The 20738-nt window shown below is 35.2% G+C and overlaps 1 long non-coding RNA gene across 1 annotated transcript; it reads right to left on the reverse strand.

The window, feature by feature from the left end:
* Positions 1-18088: 18088 nt before the first annotated feature.
* Positions 18089-18569, reverse strand: LOC127732179 (uncharacterized). The gene is made up of 2 exons (XR_007996114.1): positions 18384-18569; positions 18089-18161 (listed from the first exon to the last, which is right to left on the reverse strand). It is a non-coding gene; the product is annotated as an uncharacterized LOC127732179 (long non-coding RNA).
* Between the last annotated feature and the right edge of the window lie 2169 nt (positions 18570-20738).

Genomic DNA, 20738 nt, shown 5'->3' on the forward strand with positions numbered 1-20738 from the left:
AGCCGTACGGTGATCTGTAGTTGCTTAAATCCACTTTAACATGACTGTGTTGCACAGTTGTCTCTTTGGCAATCATACGACATCTCGTTATACTAGTACTATAATAAAAGATATACAGCAAAAACGCATGTGTTCTAAAGGGTTAGTAAAATCGCCATTGCCTATGTTTCGAAGTAAACCTTTCCGACTAAAATTGAAAATATGACAACCATTCTTACAATTTGCGCGGTCAGTTTAAGATGACCCCCAGTTTAAGGTGGGGTTCGTGTTGCTCAGTCTTTAGTTTCTATGTTGTGTTTTGTGTACTATTGTCTGTCTGTTGGTCTTTTTCGTTTTTAGCCATGACATTGTCAGTTTGTTTTCCACTTATGAGTTTGAATGTCCCTCTGGTATCTTTCGCCTCTCTTTTAAGAGATGTATGATTATTTTCATCACAAAGATGTCCAAGATTTTATTTTATATAAGGATAAGTTAAAAAAAACAAATGTTTAGTATTTGCGATTTAAAAGGTCATTAAAACAAAAATGGATCCAGTCATTATGTTATAGATAATGTATACTTTAAGGTTTTTCTTTCGTCTTACACCCTGAGGTGTGTCATACGACAAGAAATATCTTAAAATATGCATTATCTGAGTAAAAACCAATATCATGTTTCTGCAAAGAATTGCATCCTATTTTACCTATTAAACTGAAGTGGGATATTCTTTTCTGATGCATTCAGGTTTAAATTCGCCCTACGGCTCATTTATAATGTGAAATAAAACTTACTTATTAATTTAGATATAAACTTTAGAAATCATTACCCAGTTACAAGTATTTTTTTTTACTGTAACTGTATGAAGCAAGACACAAATGAATTGTTATGGTTTTTGAAAAATACAACTCACTGTGTAGGTAATTTATTGTATCAACTTAGTTTATGAAAGGGTGTGCTTTATTTTTTCAACAATTTTAAAACGATCTATTCAGAATAATTGTTTTCTCTCTTTTGTCTGGCAATACAATTTTTGTATTATTAGCCCCCCTTCCCACCATTATATAGTACGTGGCTGTTATTCTATAGAAAATGAAACTATTTGGTAATTTGATCATTCGATAGAGTAAAAGGCATACATAAATGTTAAAAGTTACGAACTGGCACATAAAGAGCACGAAAGCGTGATGTACGTGTAACACGAAAAACGAACACCGTCAAATTTCCAATACAGTGTGAATCAATGAGATTATAAAAGTCAAACTAACGAATCTATTAAAATTTGGCTTGTTTTAATAATTCATCTCACATAATGTCCCTTTGTTGTAGCGATAAATTAACAAAACTTGTAAAACTTAATTTCGAAAGTTACAATGTGTGTCAACAACGATTTCTGGTACTTTAGTCTAATAAACGGTGAAAGTATAGCTTCTGTCTTACATCTGTCGAAGATAGAAAATTAAAAAGTAAAATCCTAGTTTGCAACAGCACACGATAACTAAATGAGTTGAATGTTTAAGTATATTACAGTTTGCATTTTAATCAAGGAAATATAATGACCTTACACAGGTCATTGTTGTGTGTACCTTGAGGCAAATTTCATTGAAACTTGGTATCGTCCGGGTTGATTCTTCGAAAGAAAGACCAATCGTTCTGAAAGAAAATAACTCCATATAGGTATATAATCCAAATTATTATACCTCAGTTTACGTTTTCTATATAAAATAAGTACACAATATTTTCACTATTTTTCAATTTGCAAGCATTAAACTATTTGACCGGTCAATAGTTTCGAACTATTGGACCTCGGTGAAACTATTTGACCATAAGCGTCATTATATTTCGCGGAATTTCAACTGCAGCTACGGGGTTGGATAATGTTGAGAATACCGCGGGAGGTACGACGTCGTGTTTTACCTATTGTATCTAGGGTTGACGTCAGTGCGGGACGTAGCCTTAGCATTCAGAATATATATGTAAACGTGAAACAGTATGGTTGTGTTTCTGCTTTTTATATCACGATAGTTGATTTAGCCCGACATTTATTGTCTGTTGTCTCTTTCGGTATAATAAAACACTAACTGACTGGATATTTGTGGAATAGTAAGTTTATTGTCCCCTCGGATACAACTATTGCCCTCGGCTACGCCCCAGGGCAATAGTTGCACCTCGGGGACAATAATCTTACTATTCCACTCATACCCAGTCAATAAGTATAAAATATGACATAATATTAGAAATCTTATACATGGTATTATGAGTTGTATCCTATGCTTATTTGTGCAAAATTTAACCTCTTGGTTGCTGTAAGACTGATATGGCTTATTATGTTTAAAGTTAACTATGAGTTTAAAATTTTTCCTTATCTGTTAAATTCGTGACATTGTTTTAGTAGTTCCTCATTTAATCTTCTATAAACTGTTGCTTCTTAGCAAAAAGACTGTCGTGCTCCCTTATTGCAGTTATGATATACTTATACTTAATATGACTTCTCTTATTCATACTACTTCATTTTTCTCTCTTTTTTTCATCATATTTAACGTATATCTTGACGTGATCCGCCGTTGTCTAAATTTCAGACACTATTTGTTAACATTACCACAGCTATGGTATCAAATGCACAATACTATAAACCTAGTGCTACGGGTCATTTTGAAGTTGCAGCGAGATGTAAATTTTTGCTCCGTGTTCAATGTCTAACTGTAATTTTGCCGGATATTTGACTTTACTTTTTTGTCGTTTGTTTTGATAAAGTTTGGATTTTTAAATATTTTGACCTCGAACATCACTGAAAAGACATTTATGGTCGAAATGCGCATCTGGTGCAGTAAAATTAGTACCGTTAATGTTATTTGATATGAAGAGCAGCAATAAAGGAGCCGTTCGTTTGCTTTTGATTTATTCAAGTGCGTTTATATTTTTGGTCATGAGTTAATACACCGTATGCTGTTTTTTTTTTATCAAAGTGGTAGCTAGCTGAATATTGTTGTAAATGATCAAAAGATATAGAGAGAGGAAAAAATAATTACAACAATAAGTGAACAATTTTGTCCTTTCATTGCTTGACAGCAATATATCTCTGAAAAAGAAGAAAGAAAAAAGCAAGAAAAATGTTGCAAACTTATATAGGAAAGTCTGCTTTATCGCCCAAGGCTGGATTTTGCCACGTTTTATCTATAAAGAAAATTGAACCAAATGCTTGACAGCCATTGTATATTTGGTATATGTAACAACAACAAAATCTTAATCAAACTTGTAGGTGTTTTATGCCCATTGCCTAATGTAACTGATAACCTAGTGTTGTTATCGAACAATACAGAATATCGATTTGGTGATCATACAACTTTTGACTGTGTCGGAGATTTTGAGCTACCAAGTCAGGTAACTGCAACAAGGGAATGTGTTGTCGACGAAAATATTAAAGAAAATGGAACATGGACAGGTGAAATTCCGATCTGTCAAGGTAATAATTCAATCTTAAAAAAACATGTATTTAATTCAATTTAATGATACTAAAAACTTATCTAAGACATCGATATTATAATTTCAATGAGCGCTAACATCTCATATATTCCAGCAAACTACATATTAAGGATACTACCAAAAATAGATGGTCCGCTTCATATATTGATCTTTAATCGATATTGACACATACGGTCGACCTCAAATTAGACAATTATGACAAACGTGGTGATTTTAACTTTCCCGTTATCAACTTCTTATTTCTCAGTAGTAACATACCTTCTACTCCGTCGTGTGTCGTTTATCTATCTCAGAAAATACGTTACACTTGTGAATATATCCACTATGCGGACTTCGTTAACAGGTGTGTGATCCTTTCGCAAAACACTACTCCAAAAGAGTTATGAGGAAGGACGACTGAAATCGGTAATACATATGTTTTACGATCACCATCGCGAATTGGTTAATCGTTACACTTTAATGTGTCGCAAGACACAGCCACATGTCTTCGCGGTCTTTGACCTTTAGATACAAGTAAATACGTCTGATCTGTAGTTTTTTAAAACGGTTGAGTCCTATTCCTGATTGTGGCAGTTTCACTTAGTGTTGATTCTCATGGCGGGTCATGCATGTAGAGCAGGAGATGCAACCATATCGATGAACCCAGTGACGCTCATTTTGGAGGTAATGCGATTCCCTCAGTTTTTATTCTTGATATGTCTCGTCTTTATCGATTGGGAAGATTTGAACATCGGTTAACTAGCTACTCTTGCCTTAATTTTTAAAACATGTAATAAATTTGTATTCGCTGGAAAATATTAAAGACAAAAGAGATAATATCTTTAATGAAACATATTCCAAATCATTTGTTTTGGGGAAAATATGAAAGAAAATTGAAGTTAATATGAAGGTTTGTTACAAAACAAACAAAAACACAATATTTTTATGTGTTAGCCGATTTTTTTTTAAATCTCTAATATCAGCATTTGCAAATAAAAGGTATGGTTTGAACCATATGCACGCCTCCTGTTATCCGACATGTTCCACAGTGAATTTCGTATTCATTGCAATAAATCTTGAAGCTGCTGTCCCAAGTCGGACGTATCAATGAAACAGCCGAATTTAGTCGTTCTTTAGCGAAGATTTTGTAAAGCTATTGTACATTAAGTGAACCAGGCTGATGCCAATGAATGTTTTTCAACATATCTAAACGAACCGGAACGACGTGTTTGTATAATTATAATCACAAACTTGGAAAAAGTCTCATTTTCAAGTAGAACTTAACGCACTTTTTCATTAACAATTAAAATCTTCGTTTGAAAATATGTGCAACTTATATATAAACAACAAGTAAATAAAATGAAATACAGCCGAAGCGATGCTTTAGACGGCAGTTATTCAAAGAACATTATGATACATTTTGCAGTTCATGAATTCCTTTTCGAAAATACACATGGTGGATGAATATTCATTCTTAGTCCTTTTCACTACGCTACAGCGATCACAGAACGATATGACCAATTTCGTGCTAAATGAAAATGACCCTTTAAGAAATTTAGCTTAAAGATATATTCAAAAACTGGGGTTGATAGCATTTTGTGATAAACTTACTTCTGGATGTAGTTATTTAATCTTTGTAGCCAAAGCAGCTGCCAAACATTCCAATGGGATGGGCCCTGCTATAGGCGGTGGTATTGGATCGGCTGTTACAGTAATAGTTGTAGTTGTTGTCATTATTTTTATAATCAAAAGGTAAGAATACCAGTACAAATTTAAGTAGTTGTCTGTATTTCTTCGACCTGAGCTTTTTCATCTCTCATTTTTAGTATAAATGATTTTTCCACCTACAACAATACAAGTTAAATTTTAAGTCAGGAATATGTTATTTTACTTTTTTATATTCATTAAACAGTCCATAAATTTCGATACGAATCATGTTAACTCATTGAGCCTTTCAATACTAGTAATAAGCGTTAAAAAGCACATCCCGATTTCCAATAGCTCATTTATATGCACAGCGAACAAATTCAATAAAAACATATTCTCAAGAAATTTTTCATTATGTTGTTTATAATATGTAGTAAATAAACACGTCGAATGATATGCCAATTGTCGTAACTACACTCCCGTCCCTTTTCCCCGAATGTAACCTACCGAATTAGACTTGTCACCGGTTTTGTACTTGGGTGAAACATGTGGAGCAGGATCTTCTTACCATATTGAAGCACATGATGCGATCACCACCCAGTTTTTGGTTGGGTTCGTGTTGTTCAGTCTTTTGTGTTCTTTATATATATGTTGTGGTTTGTGTACTGTTTTCTCTATGGGTCTTTTTTCTTTTTTTAGCCATGGCGTTTTCATTTTATTTTCGAATTATGAGTTTGAATATCCCTTTGTTATATTTCGCCTCTCTTGTACTGGCTGTTGTTTCACGTAAAATATATGGTCGTTCACAACTTATTCAAAGTAAGATTGACATTGACAAGATGCTTTGCAATCACTGTCATGGTGTTAGGTATTTCATATAGAAAATCTCATTATGTACAATAACTGGCAACTGTTTTAATATTTTGAACCTTTTATACATATAGAAGAACAGTTCCGCAGAAGAACAAAGACGAAATTCGGTACAAAGAATCTACATTAGAATTAAATAACAGTAATATATATTCTCAGGTTGAGGAAACAGGTAAGATAACCTTAAATTAATTGTCACATTCATTTTATTTTTCAAGATTATATGCAAATGTAACAACTATTAATTGTTATACAATAAAATAAAACTAATGAAGTGACTAAATTAGATACAAGTGCACAACTTTAGTATAATGTGACTCCCATTCGTAATCATTCCGTGTTGTAGACAGTGTGTGAGGTTTGTATGGACACTATTGACAAAAAAGGAACCTTTTCTTTTTTTTTCTAATTTCAATTCTATGAAAGGTGCTGTGGACATTATACATTCTTTAAAACACCTCTGGTAGGTTCAGTTTTGAAAAGTAAATGAGATTCTGACAACCCTCAGTTTTACGTGTGCTAAAACAACATTTTAGTGTACGATTTTCACATTTCATTTAACAAATCAATTGACATATTTCATATTCGGATGCATCGACGTGAAAGTATTAGCCTTTTCCAAATAAAGTCAAATCATCTACATATCTTAATTTGGTGACTTGTCACAGTTTCAATCTCAAAAGCTACTGTATACTATTATCAGAAACACAGTAATGTGTAGCAATCACATACATCATATGATACTGTCATACAAGTGAGATATTAAGCCAGCTATAAAACCAGGTTTATTCCACCATTTTCTACATAAGAGAATGCATGGACCAAGTCGGCAATATTACAGTTGGTTTCCATTCGTTTGATGTCTTTGGGCTTTAATTTTGCCATTTGATAGGGGACTTTCCGTTTAGAATTTTCCTTGGAGTTCGGTATTTTTGTAATACCTTTTTGACACACATGCTGTATTAAAATATGAAATCCGATGTATATCTGGATTTATATATCGTCATTGTATCCAGTGTGTATTCACACTTGGTTCTGCAGTGCGTTATTGGTATTCTAGATTGTATGTGCCCGACCATCAATTCACCCACTCTAATTCATAACGTTGAAGAAGCCCTTCCCTGACAAAAATAGTGCTGTTGGTGTCATTTTTTACTTAAACTAACAAACAAATTTGTAGAAATGAAATTTTTGGTGAGATAGTAATATATTAAAACCATTTTGAACCAAAATTTACTTGTCCGTGATTTTGCAATACAAGTTTAGGATAAATGCTCTCAATAGTCTACTTATTTAAGATTTCCAGAAAACAAGGGGTTATTTTCAGTAGTGGTTGACTTTCGAAAGGCCGTTTTCTAGGATATACCTAATTTCTTTGAAGTTAAACTTAAGTTAAAATATTAAGAAAGCTATGAAAATTAAAAAAAATGGTTGATTATATAGGGGTTTTGAATCAGTGGTCTTATACCTAAATTGCGCAAGCTAGTGAAATCGTAATAATTATGAAAGCACCTGATTTTGTGGCGCAAATATAGTAACAAAATAAATGGCATGCACACTGATATATTCTGGATAAGAATATGCATCTGTGTTCACACGTATATTTATTCTAGACTCAAATCAAATAATAGTTAAAATCAGACCTCAAACTACCTACCTCAGGCGGTTTGACTCCGGATTCACATATATGAATTTAATCCGGCATATTTGTAGGTAGCACGGTAGTATTTGCATTCCAGAATTTAGGTTGCTCTTTTGTGTACCCTATTTAAGTCAATGTATCTGAACATTATGATTGGACAAAAAATACAGTATCAACTGAACATACTTTCCCAAACTGAGGGATGAATCAGGTGTAGAAAAATATGAAATAATTTTACATACAGATGAAAATGAATTTTTGAGAATTTTTTTAAATTTTGTATTCACTGCACGATAAAAGACCTAAAAGCACTAGTGGCCTTAGGTTCTTAAAGATAGCAAAAAAAGTAAACGGTCATGATACATATTCAAATTCATTTCTGAATAGTAAAATGAAAGTACTTCAGTTAACTGTGAATGTAGAATTTTTGGCAGTGTTAGAAAGTGGTGAAAATTCTAAAAAGGCTATCATTATCGCTTATGGGCCAGGAAATACTACCGTGCCACCTTAAAACACACACCAGCACTCAGTAGCCTTTTCATCTAATTTTAGTTTTTCAATGTGAAATTATAATAACAGGTAAAAATGCTTTTCTGAGACCTTGAACTTGAAAGTATTATCCTTTTCCCTTTATTTAACTATTGTTAACCAATAAAAAATCCCCAAAGAAATAATTGTGCTCTGATACTAGCTGTTATCAAAGGGAGACAATTCAATCTCAATCTCAATGTGTTTTAATCACAGGGGAGATAAATCTTGTTATATGAGGAGGTAACTCATCAACTATAGTCTATTTTTTAAAACATCTTCTAGGTATTTTGCTTACCCATGATTAAATGTTTTGAACATTTTAAAACTTTTATTCAGACTCTTATCCTGAAACATAAATTGATACTTAATTTCAATTAAAATGAAGAAACATATTAAATTAAAATATGAGAAAAGCACAATAAATGTGACATATGACATTATTTAGAAACCCATGGTTTTCTTTCTTTCCAGTTTTTATAAATAAAAGTACAGTGGAATATATGTTAACTTAGTCCTCTATGTATTAATAATCTCTTTATTGAATGTCCTATATGTTCTATTTACATAATTCCCTTTGTGTTCTTCTTTTTCATCAGTAAGTTTCATAAAAATTCATATCATATTCAATATTTTTTTTACATTGGGTATTCTGTTTCAGTTTTTCTTGATTAAAATGTTTTAAGTTGTAAAAGCAACTTAAAATTTTCAATTTCCCTTGCATAAATATTCTACTAAAATTCAAATTTTAACAAACCTATGAAGGTCAAATTATTTTCTGTAAGGTCAGTTTTTAATTCCTCTACCGTCAGATCATATTCTTCTCCCTCATTCTCTTCTTCATCAAAATATTTGATCTGTAAAATTTTATTTTATTCATTTCATATCAGCTAGGCTAAAGAGAGACATCAAAACAAAGCCATTAATATATATAACATGTATAAGGAGATGAAAATTATATTCTCATTGTGCTTCACAAATAGTGCTAGGTTAAGATATTTTGATCTACATGTAGCATACCTGTTGAAGATTATTCTACAAACATATTGTGTGCATACAAATTGATTTATTTTTTATGCTTCAATTACCTTACATTTTGTCTTGAAATGTGTCTGTTTTTCTTTTAAATTTTATACAAATTATATTTTTTAGCATACAAAGGCATTCAACATATGGATGATATCTTGCATCTGAAACAGTCAGATAACCACTATTACATAATGTCACTGTGTACTTCTTATTATTTGATACATTGAGTTTTAAATGTGAAGAAAGATAAAATGTCCTAAATAGCCAATTTCAAATGTAACATGCAGATATTTCATATGCAAGGAGAATTGGAAGATGGTTTAAGGGAAACTGGAGCATGCAGATGAGGTCTTTATAATAACCCATTTCAAACCTTTCACATGTATTAGAAAAGTATATCAAGTTTATAATATTAGTGTGATTGTGAATTAGGATCTTCAGAGCATGCACTGCTTTGAAAATTTTAGTGCGATGTCAAAATTGTACAAAATTAGGGATATCAAAACTCAGGTAATGAACTGTCAAAAGTCATAACAACCTGAAAAACGCCAGAATTGTACGATAAAATTTTGCCATTCCATTCCTGCTCCTTGTTAATTTTGCCATTCAACTCCTGCTCCTTGTTGTTTTTATTTTTCCAAATGTGTTTGAATTCAATGCCAATTAATGAATGTGGAATTTTCTCTAATTGGTTGCCAAAATTTGTTTTATCATCATTAGTTTCTGTTCGTGTCAGTGCCAAAAGTTGAAGTATGTTAGATATTAATTTGTCCTCATTATGTTGTGTTCCTTTACAACTGAACTGTAATAATTGCTTATCTTTTGTGATTATTTTGGTTTCTTCCTTAAGCATATAAATTTGCTTTTTCAGTGCCTGAATCTTTTCTGTCTTGGTTTTAAATTTTGATAACTCTTGCATAATTTTTTCTTCATTTTCCCATATTCCTATTTGTTTCATATTCTGCAAACTTTTTCTTTTTCCAAATCCCTTTTTTCAAGTCTTAACTTTTCTGTCTTTTTTCTTTCATTGATTATATTAACATGTTCTTCATAAATTATTCGTTTTCTTTCTTTAGATGTCTTCATAATGGTTTTGTTTTGTATTCTTGCAGAATTTATAATTTCTTTTTGTTTACTTGTAGATTTTAAATTAAGCCAATCAATAAGTCATTCAACAGTAATGTTATTAGGCGGACAAGACTTGGTATCATTAATTAATGATTCTGACGGGTTAAAAAATTTACCATCTTCCAAAAAATCTTTAAATAAGACACAGCACTTGTCTTTCAGGCATTTACAGAATTTTCCAATGTATTCACTGATTAAGCTATCAATATTAGATATTTTGAATAACGATTCAGATACTGCACAAATAGGTAAAAAAGGTCCAAAGTTAATGAAATTTCGTTTTTTAATAATAATGAAGGATTTTGCGAACCAAGTTGCAGAATTTCTATTAAACGTTGGTAAATGCTTCCCATTTCAATTGCAGTTAATGTCTCATCGGAAGATATATATAAATATGGTTCCGTTATCTTCTTTGATATTATTCCTAATGCCCTAATTATAGACAATAGTTTGTTACACTGAAGTGCTTTTAAAATATAATTTTGTGTAAAATTCAAAGTGCTTTTAGAATAAACAAAATAATCAATATGCTGAGCCTGACTCAGCTAGCTTAACCAGGTGACTGTATCGCAATCTCGGCAAATATATAAAGAACACAACTTGTTTCGAAAATTGTAATTATAATATTCCACCAGAAAGGTTTACAAGTAGTCAGTAGATTGTTTGTGGTAAACTGCAATAAAACAAAAAGAAATACTTACAATGTGTATGAAAGAACATATTAAAGTTCATATGCAAATATTTAAAACAATGAAATGAAAACGAAAGTAGAATTTACAGTTCCAATCTCGGTTATAAATAACTTACAGTTCGTATGCATTTAATAAATCACTTATCCAAATTAACGAACTTAAACAGATTAAATTATCACAGTTTATAAATGAATAAAACGTACTTGACAGTGATATGTCTCGATTTCCTCAGAAAATTAAATGTCGTCCATGTTACATGTGTTGAAATATTGAAACAGACGGTGTCACAGAAATTAAAGGCGTACGGTGATGTAAGAAATCGGTTCAGTGCGATTTGTTCCGGATGATTATGAAAACATATAGTAAACATTGAATGTGAAACAGATTACTCCCCGTCTGATGTCTAACTGATATCACTATTCCAAATATATAACACACTTGAATATTTCACTGTAAAAATCCATAGTATCATTATTAACAAAAACTATATACAATCGTTCTCTATGAGAAGAATCATGTCCACGATTGGGCGTGTGTAGATGGTGGCTTTTCCATTTACGATGATTCGTACTTCTGCTTTCCGGATATGTTCGTCGGAACTCTTAAATGAATTTACTATAACGCCTATGGGCCATTGAGTACGGCAAAGGTTTTTGTCCTTTAGGAGAATGACGTCTCCTTTGATGAGATCACGGCGATCTTCGGTCCATTTTCGTCGTGGTTGTAGTAACGGCAGGTACTCTTTCCTCCAACGGGACCAGAAAACACTGGCCAGAGCCTGTACACGTCTCCATTCGGCTAGACATAGATCCTGTTTGTCGAATTCTCCAAGCTGATCTGAAGTGAAGATGTAATCGGTCTTTTGTGTCAATAACATAGCTGGCGTTAAGATTAACGGATTCTCTGGATCTGTCGATACCGGTACCAGAGGTCTAGAGTTCACTATTGCTGAAACTTCTGCCATTAGTGTGTTGAGCACGTCGTGCGTTAGGCTTCTTCCTGCTGCGTTTAGAAGCATAGAATCAAGAATTCTTGCGATACCAATCATTCTTTCCCAGGCTCCACCCATGTGGGACGAATGTGGCGGATTGAAGATCCAAGTTGTACCAGAATTGTACAGAAAGTTCTTGAAGGGTCCATCTTCGACGTTGATTGAGTCAATCTTTAAATCGTCGATTGCACCAATAAAGTTTGTTCCACGGTCAGATCGGAAAATCTTAACTTGACCTCTTATAGCGGCGAATCTTCTGACGGCGTTTATGAAGGCTGAAGAGCTCATTTCCTCGATTAGTTCGATATGAACAGCTCTTGTCACTAAGCATGTGAAAAGAATTGCCCAACGTTTTGAGTTGGCGTATCCACCACGTGTTTTACGTGAAACAATTGTCCAGGGTCCAAAGGTGTCTATTCCAACGTTGGTAAACGGAGGTGACGGTTCAAGACGGTCCTCTGGCAAATCGGACATGATTTGACACTCGGTTTTTCCTCTTAGTTTGCGGCATATCACACATTTGTGAATAGTAGACGATATCAAGCGTTTTGCTCCGACGATCCAGAATCCTGCGGATCGAATCGCTCCGTCTGTGAAGTTGCGTCCTTGATGTTTTACCTTGTCATGGTAGTGTCGGACTAATAATGTCGCTATATGATGGCGTCCAGGGACGATCAATGGTTTCTTTTCACGGAGGTTTAAGTCAGATTTGACAATACGGCCTCCTACTCGTAATAGTCCTCGTTCGTCCAAAAACGGATTGAGGTTAGCTATCGGGCTCCGCTTATGAATTTGTTCCTGACGTTTAATGCAATCTATTTCATCTCCGTAAACTTCATGTTGTGCAGATATTAAGATGAAATTTTCGGCGTTCGAAAAACTTTCCAGAGAAGTAACTGGTGCTGCCTGTTTTGACCCGTGTAAACGGGAGAAACGTTCCAAAAAGGCTATCGCTCTCACAAGTGATGACCAGTTGGAGAATCGGTTGAATCTTTCAGTTCCGATACCTTTACGCTCAGTTGTGGCAAAGGTCTTTGCAACATTAACAGTTGCACGGATTTCTCCATCTTCCTCTGGATCTATTAGTTGATAAATGTCCTCGGAATTCTCCTGTTCTGAGGAAAGAAGTTGTTTCGATCCCAATAACCACTCACTACTATGAATTTCGTGGGCTGGTACGGACCTTGTTCCCGAATCTGCGGGATTACGGTTCGTTGGTACATAATTCCATTGACTTGGAGAGCTAAATTTCCTTATTTTCTCTACTCTATTGGCGACGTAGATAAAGAACCTTCTTGTCTCGTTACTGATGTAACCTAAGACCACTTTACTGTCTGTGTAGAATTTCACGGTGTCTATGTGTAAATCTAAATTATCCACGATGGTTTGTGTGATCTCAACTGCTAATACGGCAGCAGATAGTTCAAGTCGAGGAATAGTGTGACCACTTGTAGGTGCAACTTTTGCTTTCCCAAGAATGTACCCCATGTTTGGTTCACCACCACTGTCGGTCGTGCGTAGATAAGCAACAGCTGCTATGGCTTTTTCTGACGCATCAGAGAAGACATGTAACTCCTTTGTGACGGTTTTGCTGAGATACGGTACGTAGGTACGTGGAATGCGCAATGTTTCAATAGCTATTAAAGTATCTCTCCAAGATTTCCATTCAACTGCTGTCTCATCAGAGAGAGGTTGGTCCCAATCGACGGTTTCTGATACTATCTTCCTTAGTAGGAGCTTTCCTTGTAACATCACAGGAGCTAAAAATCCAAGAGGATCGTAGATGCTGTTTATCGTTGATAAAATCCCTCTCCGAGTGATCGGTTTATTTTCTGAAGATAATTGAAATAAGAAGTTGTCAGTGTTTACATCCCAGCTGAGTCCAAGACTGCGTTGTAGGGGTTTGCTGTCGCATTCTAAATCTAGATCTTTAAGATTTGAAGCCAAATCACTGGCATGAAATGCAGCCATAACTTCCGCACAATTAGAGGCAAACTTGTGAAGGCGCAAGTTTCCATATTTTGCTAATGCTTGCTGTGTGTCCTTCATGAGCTTAACAGCTTCCTCTTTAGTAGGACATGACGTAAGACCGTCGTCGACGTAGAAGTCTCTTGTAACAAAGCTAGTCACGTGGCTGCCGAACTCTTGTTCTGATGCCTGAGCTGCTTTTCTGAGTCCAAGCGTAGCAACGGCAGGTGACGGACTATTTCCGAAAACATGAACTCTCATGCGGTATTCGACAAGGTTCTCTTGTAGGTCGTTGTCTCTATGCCATAAAAACCTCAGATAATTTCGGTGGTCTTTTCTGACAACAAAACAGTGAAACATGTGTTGAACCTCTGCAGATACTGCGACCATTTCTTTCCTGAAACGCAGCAGTACTCCCAAGAGATCATTGGTTAAGTCGGGACCTGTTAGCAGGACGCTGTTAAGTGAGACTCCGTTACATTTTGCGGAAGAATCAAACACACCCCTAATCTGATCGGGTTTCTTCGGATGATAAACAGCAAACAATGGCAAATACCAGCAATCCTCGTAGTCGTTCAACGGTGGAGCGAGTTCTGCATGATTATTGTCTAGGATCTTACTCATAAATGTAAGAAAGTGTTCCCGCTTTACTGGGTTTCTATTAAGACTGGCGTCTAACATATTAGCACGATGAAGAGCTTGTGGTCTGTTGCTTGGCAATGGCTGCCTTGGAACTCGGAACGGTAACGGTGCTACCCAACTTCCTTCCGAGTCCCTCACAAGTTCGTTGTCCATCTGCTTCATGAACATTTTATCTTCACATGACATTCCAGGCTTATCATCGTCCCTTGTTTTTTCAAAGAGTGGTGAAAGTAAATCTTTCTTAACGGGGTCTGTGTAGTATTCCCGAATGTCAAATTTGCTTGTACATGGTTGAAACGTTGACGGTTGTCCTGTAGGTAAAATGTTGGTTATTTTGACGTTTAATTCAAGAGGTACGTGCTGCTTGTTAATGCAAGTCTCTCCTATCACTACCCAACCCAGTTTCAATTGTTGTGCATATGGAGTTCTGGGTGGTCCTATGCGCTGGTCAAGGACATGGTGTGCCTCTATAAGGTCTCTGCCAATTAAGAGAAGAATTTGGCAATTTTCCTCTATCGGTGGAATGCTACCTCTAAGTTCTTTTAAATGAGGGTGATGCATTGTGACTTCAGGAGTAGGTATTTCGTCCCTATTATTGGGAATATGATCACATTCTATCAGTACCGGCAGGTCAAATTTGTCATTTCCATTTATTGATTCCATGACAAAACCTCTTCCTCTTTTCCCGGAAGTGACTACTCTGCCGGAGCATGTTGATAAGGTATAATTCTCCGGTTTGTCTTTTACGTCGAAAAGATTGAAGAATTCGGGCGATGCTAGTGACCGGTTGCTTTGATCATCAATGATGGCGTACATCCGGATAACTTTGTCCTGGTTATTCTTGTGATAAACATTCACAGGTAGTATTTTAGCACAAGATTTCCCGCTATACGTATCCTTGCAAATCTCGGTACAGGTAGAATTAACTGAGGTTGACTTAGTTTTAGCCGATTCTGTAGGCTTCCCGCCATAGGCTTGCTTGGGCGAGCTAGACTGAGAACTTGCAGGTTGCTGCGGTCTAGTAATGTGAAGTGCGGTAGTGTGTTGTTTACTTCCACATTCTTTACAACTTATGCGTGCATTACATTCCCGGCTTCTGTGTGTGGTGGAATCGCAACACTTATAACAGACATTGTTTTGTTTCAAAAGTCCTTTGCGTTCCTCTATTGACTTGGCTCGGAACGCTCGACATTCATTTAAGGAATGCTTTGTATTGTGCAGAATACAAAGACCTTGTTTGCTGGCGTCTCTAGATTGCTGCTCAACCGCTATTTTATGTGCACCAACTTTAGTCTTGGGGTGAGAAGTGAACCTTGGCGCAGCACCTTTTGTATTTGGTGTGGCTTTTGACCCAAAGATGAACCCAGGATCATTCTTTGTTTTGCTAATTTCCCTGACGAAGGCAGAGAATTCTGTGAAAAGGTGGAAAGGCAACTTCATATTTAGACTTGTATCTTGTAGCCCTTGTTATCCACTTTTCTTGGAGTCCGTATGGTAACTTTTCAACAATAGGATTTATCCCGGACGAAGAGTCAAAATATGCTAGCAAACATCCTAGCTTGGGATTTTCTTTGTGATACTCTATTTCTGATAGAATATCGGACAAGTCATAAAGACGTGCGCTATCTTTGTTCGTCAAGGTAGGGAAGTTGACGAGTTTACTTGTGAGAGAGGCCTCCAACATTTCTGGAGCACCATCCAGTCTCTGCCATAACCTTTGTATGCCTTTTGTAGGATTATTGGCATTCGACGCTCGTATGCTAATGGCATGTTTAGCAGACTCTGGACCGAGCCACTTGATCAGAAGATCAATCTGTTCTGAGTCACTAACTTGTAACTCGTCTGTCACGTTCTTAAAGCTTGCTTTCCATGTATGAAAGGATTCTGCCCGGTCATTAAAGCTTGTTAGCCGGGAGAACAGCAGGTCCTTGCGTAGGAGAAATCTGGTTATCTCCGACGTAGGATTGATTTGTTGCTGGTATGCAACAGGGGTCTCTTCTATTACGCCTTGTTTTTGGTGTTCAGTAGGGATCTCCTCTGAAAGGCCTAGTTTTTGTATGCCGGTTACTATTCCCAGATCTGGGATTAAGGTAACTTCCGGTGACTTGGTATCGGAAGGCAAAACAGCATATGTCTGTGGCGGCAAGTTGAGTGCCACGGATGGCACGAACGCTGCTGCTTCATGACTCAGCTCAATCTTAACAGGACTTTGTCTCATCTTTTGAGGACCTGTTCCTTTACAGCAGTTAGTACAGGATGTTTATTGACGAAATCTTGCACACGCTGGAGAGGTTCTAACGTTTCGTCAGGGAGATCGCTAACTGCTTGGCTGCCGTCGTATTCCAGGATACGAGCCTCGGCTTCTGCGGCTGCAGCTTCTCTTTTTGCTTCGAGAATGTTCATAGCAGCCCTAAGTTCGGCTTTTTCTCGGACCGCACGTGCTGCTTCCTGTTCCATTTGAGTTTTCCTGCGAACGGCCTCCTGTTCTTTTTTAGCTTTGATGTGCTCCTCCTCCTGTTCAATTCGAGCTTTCAGGTGAGCAGCCTCAGCAATTCTACGTGTGGCCTCTTGTTTTGCACGGATGGCTTCTTGTTCTATTTTGGCCTTGATTTCTGTTTGTCTGTATAGGGTCTGTTCCTCTAATACGGCCTCCTGCTTTAAGAGGGCAGCTTCTTGCTCGGCAAAGGCTATCCTTGATCTAGCGGACTCTGCCTTGGCACGCTTTCTCCGTGCTAGGCTTGACATGTCAGAGACGTTTGAGCTCCCACTATGCGAGGTGTTCTTGCCCTTAGATGTCCTCGTTTTTGTAGATTTAGCCTTTGTGAGGGTAAGGCGATGCTCGTGTAAAGTTTCAATTGCCAGGTCGACTTTAGTCATTCGGATATCCGTTGAAAATTTGCACGTATCAATGTCTTGAAGGCTGTCTAATGTTCTTGTATTTTTGAGAAATTTCAAGTACTCGTCTGTGAGCCTGCGATAATTAGTACAGGCTTGTACAATTTTATCTTGTGATGTTAGCAATTGCTGGAGGTCGTTAGGAGGCTTGGTCGTTTCTAATAACTGAGATTCTAGGTTTGACCATAGGGCCTCTAAGTCGTGATAGAACTTGTCACGTTTTTCTATAAAGGCTCCCTGTCCTTTATCGGTAAGTTCACGTACTCGCCTAGTCTCGGCATTTTCATCTAAATGTGTGTTATCAGACGGATTTTCTTCTAGTTCTTTAGGGACATCTCCCTCAGGGGGCTGAACCTATTCTTGCTGTTCGTGACTGGGATCCATGATGTAAATCAACTAGAAGTAGGCAATGTTTGTTCAACGTTGTTGGTTTGCTGCCTAGGACGCACAAGCTGTGTTGCGTAGTGTCAAGGTAACAGCTACGAACGATGCTCCGTTGTATTTCCTGTTCAGGAGATGTGTAGACAAGTTGTTGTCAATTTACTATGCTGAGCCTGACTCAGCTAGCTTAACCAGGTGACTGTATCGCAATCTCGGCAAATATATAAAGAACACAACTTGTTTCGAAAATTGTAATTATAATATTCCACCAGAAAGGTTTACAAGTAGTCAGTAGATTGTTTGTGGTAAACTGCAATAAAACAAAAAGAAATACTTACAATGTGTATGAAAGAACATATTAAAGTTCATATGCAAATATTTAAAACAATGAAATGAAAACGAAAGTAGAATTTACAGTTCCAATCTCGGTTATAAATAACTTACAGTTCGTATGCATTTAATAAATCACTTATCCAAATTAACGAACTTAAACAGATTAAATTATCACAGTTTATAAATGAATAAAACGTACTTGACAGTGATATGTCTCGATTTCCTCAGAAAATTAAATGTCGTCCATGTTACATGTGTTGAAATATTGAAACAGACGGTGTCACAGAAATTAAAGGCGTACGGTGATGTAAGAAATCGGTTCAGTGCGATTTGTTCCGGATGATTATGAAAACATATAGTAAACATTGAATGTGAAACAGAATAATCAATTAAATGTTGAGCCAAATAAAATGTACCGGCACTATTATAAAACAAAGTGTTAAATCTCAATCCTCTCATTCTCATTATAGGTATAGATGGTATTTACGTATGTGGCAGCATATAATGGGTCACCTGATCCGTCTTTATAGAAAAGATTTGATACAAATCTTAATAAAGTTTCAGTTTTGAAATCATCCTTTTCTTCTAAACTAGTAATATTTTTTTACAAAGATCGGAAAACTGAAGTAAGGGGTGCATTGCACATTTAAAATCAAATTTTTCATTATTTTCTAAATTGGACTTTTGCTCACTAAGCAACCTGTTTGTTTTGCTTTCTGTACTGCTTCTATCAGTCATCAAGCTTTTTGTGTTGTCAATTATTTCGCCAGAACCTGTTCCTGCAATATCCACTAAAATTTTATTTGTGCATGATACATATGTCTCGGCCTTTCCATCACACACCTCTTTTAAACCGGCGGTATATGTTTTTCCACTTTCGGCAGAAAATTCTAAACCATAAAAATGATGGCCCTTTTTCATTGTTGCATCTCGGTGCATAGTTAAGTTTCTATCATTTATTTGCTTTCTTGACACAATTCCTAGTTCACTGACCATATTGCATGCAGTTGCTATGCTTGGTAATTTTTTCAACACTAATGTTAACTATAGAAAAAATTGCTTCTATAATAGGATTTATATGTTGGAGCCCAATTTTCCTACTTAAAAAACATAATATAACTTCCTTATGGATTCATTAAAAGGTTTTCCCTTTAATTTGTTTGAAAAGATACTTTTTTAGAATTATTTGTAGTTTCGGTATGATTTTCTTTTACCTCATCCATACATATTATTTCATCCAGGTTACATTTTATTTCATCAATTTCAACTTTTAAATCATTTATTACGTTACTTATTGTATTACACTGAACACCTTTTTCTTTGACTTTATTTTGTTCAATCTCTGTATTTGCAACTATATTCTGTCTCTTCAATAAACAATTTTCTGATTTCAATTTATTTATTATGTTTGCCTGCCGGATAATCTTCTGGTTTAGAACTGATGTATTTTGATTAGCAGTTTTATTTTTCAATTGCACAATATTGCACTGCAAATGTTTTATGATTTTCTGATCATTTGAAACTGATGAGGTGTCTGATTTCATTTTAATTGGTTTTGCTCTAGATTTAGGGAATCTAAATTCAGCCTGCATTAAGTTATCATAAGTTTCATAATTTCTGGCATTTCGCAATCCTTTCAGGTAATGAACCAATCTTTTCACACAATTTTGCAAAACTTTGATGTTAACATCATCTGATTTTTTTACCGCTATTTCACACTACACTGATTGTAAATTTTTTCCATTCCCTTTAACTTTTTCATAAGCCTCTTTTACAATACCGTTAGTAACCATGACAGTTCAAAATCTGATTGGATGTGTAAATATTACCAAATTTGCTGTTTAATTTTAAACATTTAAAAAAAAATACCACTCTTGAATGTTCATAAAAAATACATAAATAGGGCAACATATAAAGCAAAAACAGTAACAGTAACATACAAAGGCAAAGCAATCCATAACAAGCTGACTTAGTAAGAATAGTTATTTGAAGAATGATACTAAGCATGTAAATTTTAAAGCATGATTTGAAAAAAAAGCTGCAAGGATACGCAATAAATTATTGACCAATTGAATGCAAAGATACTACCTATAATCACTGGTGTGCATACCTTTATACAAGATTTGCTAACTTTAACTAGTTATTCAACAGCAGATTCTTATCAAACAGTTGTAAATCTGAAATTAAAAGTTTAAAATGTTTTTTTTTCTATCTTGACAGATGAATGAAAGACCCAAGGGATAATTGAATTCTTTTTTAATCCTTTAAAGCGTGGATATAAATATAACATAATAATACTAATAATTGTTAAATCTTTCAAATTCATGAATTATTCCCCCTTTTAGGCTTTTACTTTAAAAAAAAATAATTAAAAAAGAAAAACATTTACAATAACATAAAAAAAACCAAAACCATATTTTAAAAACAAAGTGTAATTACTACAAAATGATAATGTTATTAATTAATATTTCAATATATCTACTCTGTTTTAAATGCATATCTTTTTTGGGGGAGATAACTATGAGATAATTATGTTTTGTGTTTTAATAAGCCC

Source organism: Mytilus californianus, unplaced genomic scaffold (genome assembly GCF_021869535.1).
Source record: "Mytilus californianus isolate M0D057914Y unplaced genomic scaffold, xbMytCali1.0.p SCAF_1, whole genome shotgun sequence".
Lineage (NCBI taxonomy): Eukaryota > Metazoa > Mollusca > Bivalvia > Mytilida > Mytilidae > Mytilus > Mytilus californianus.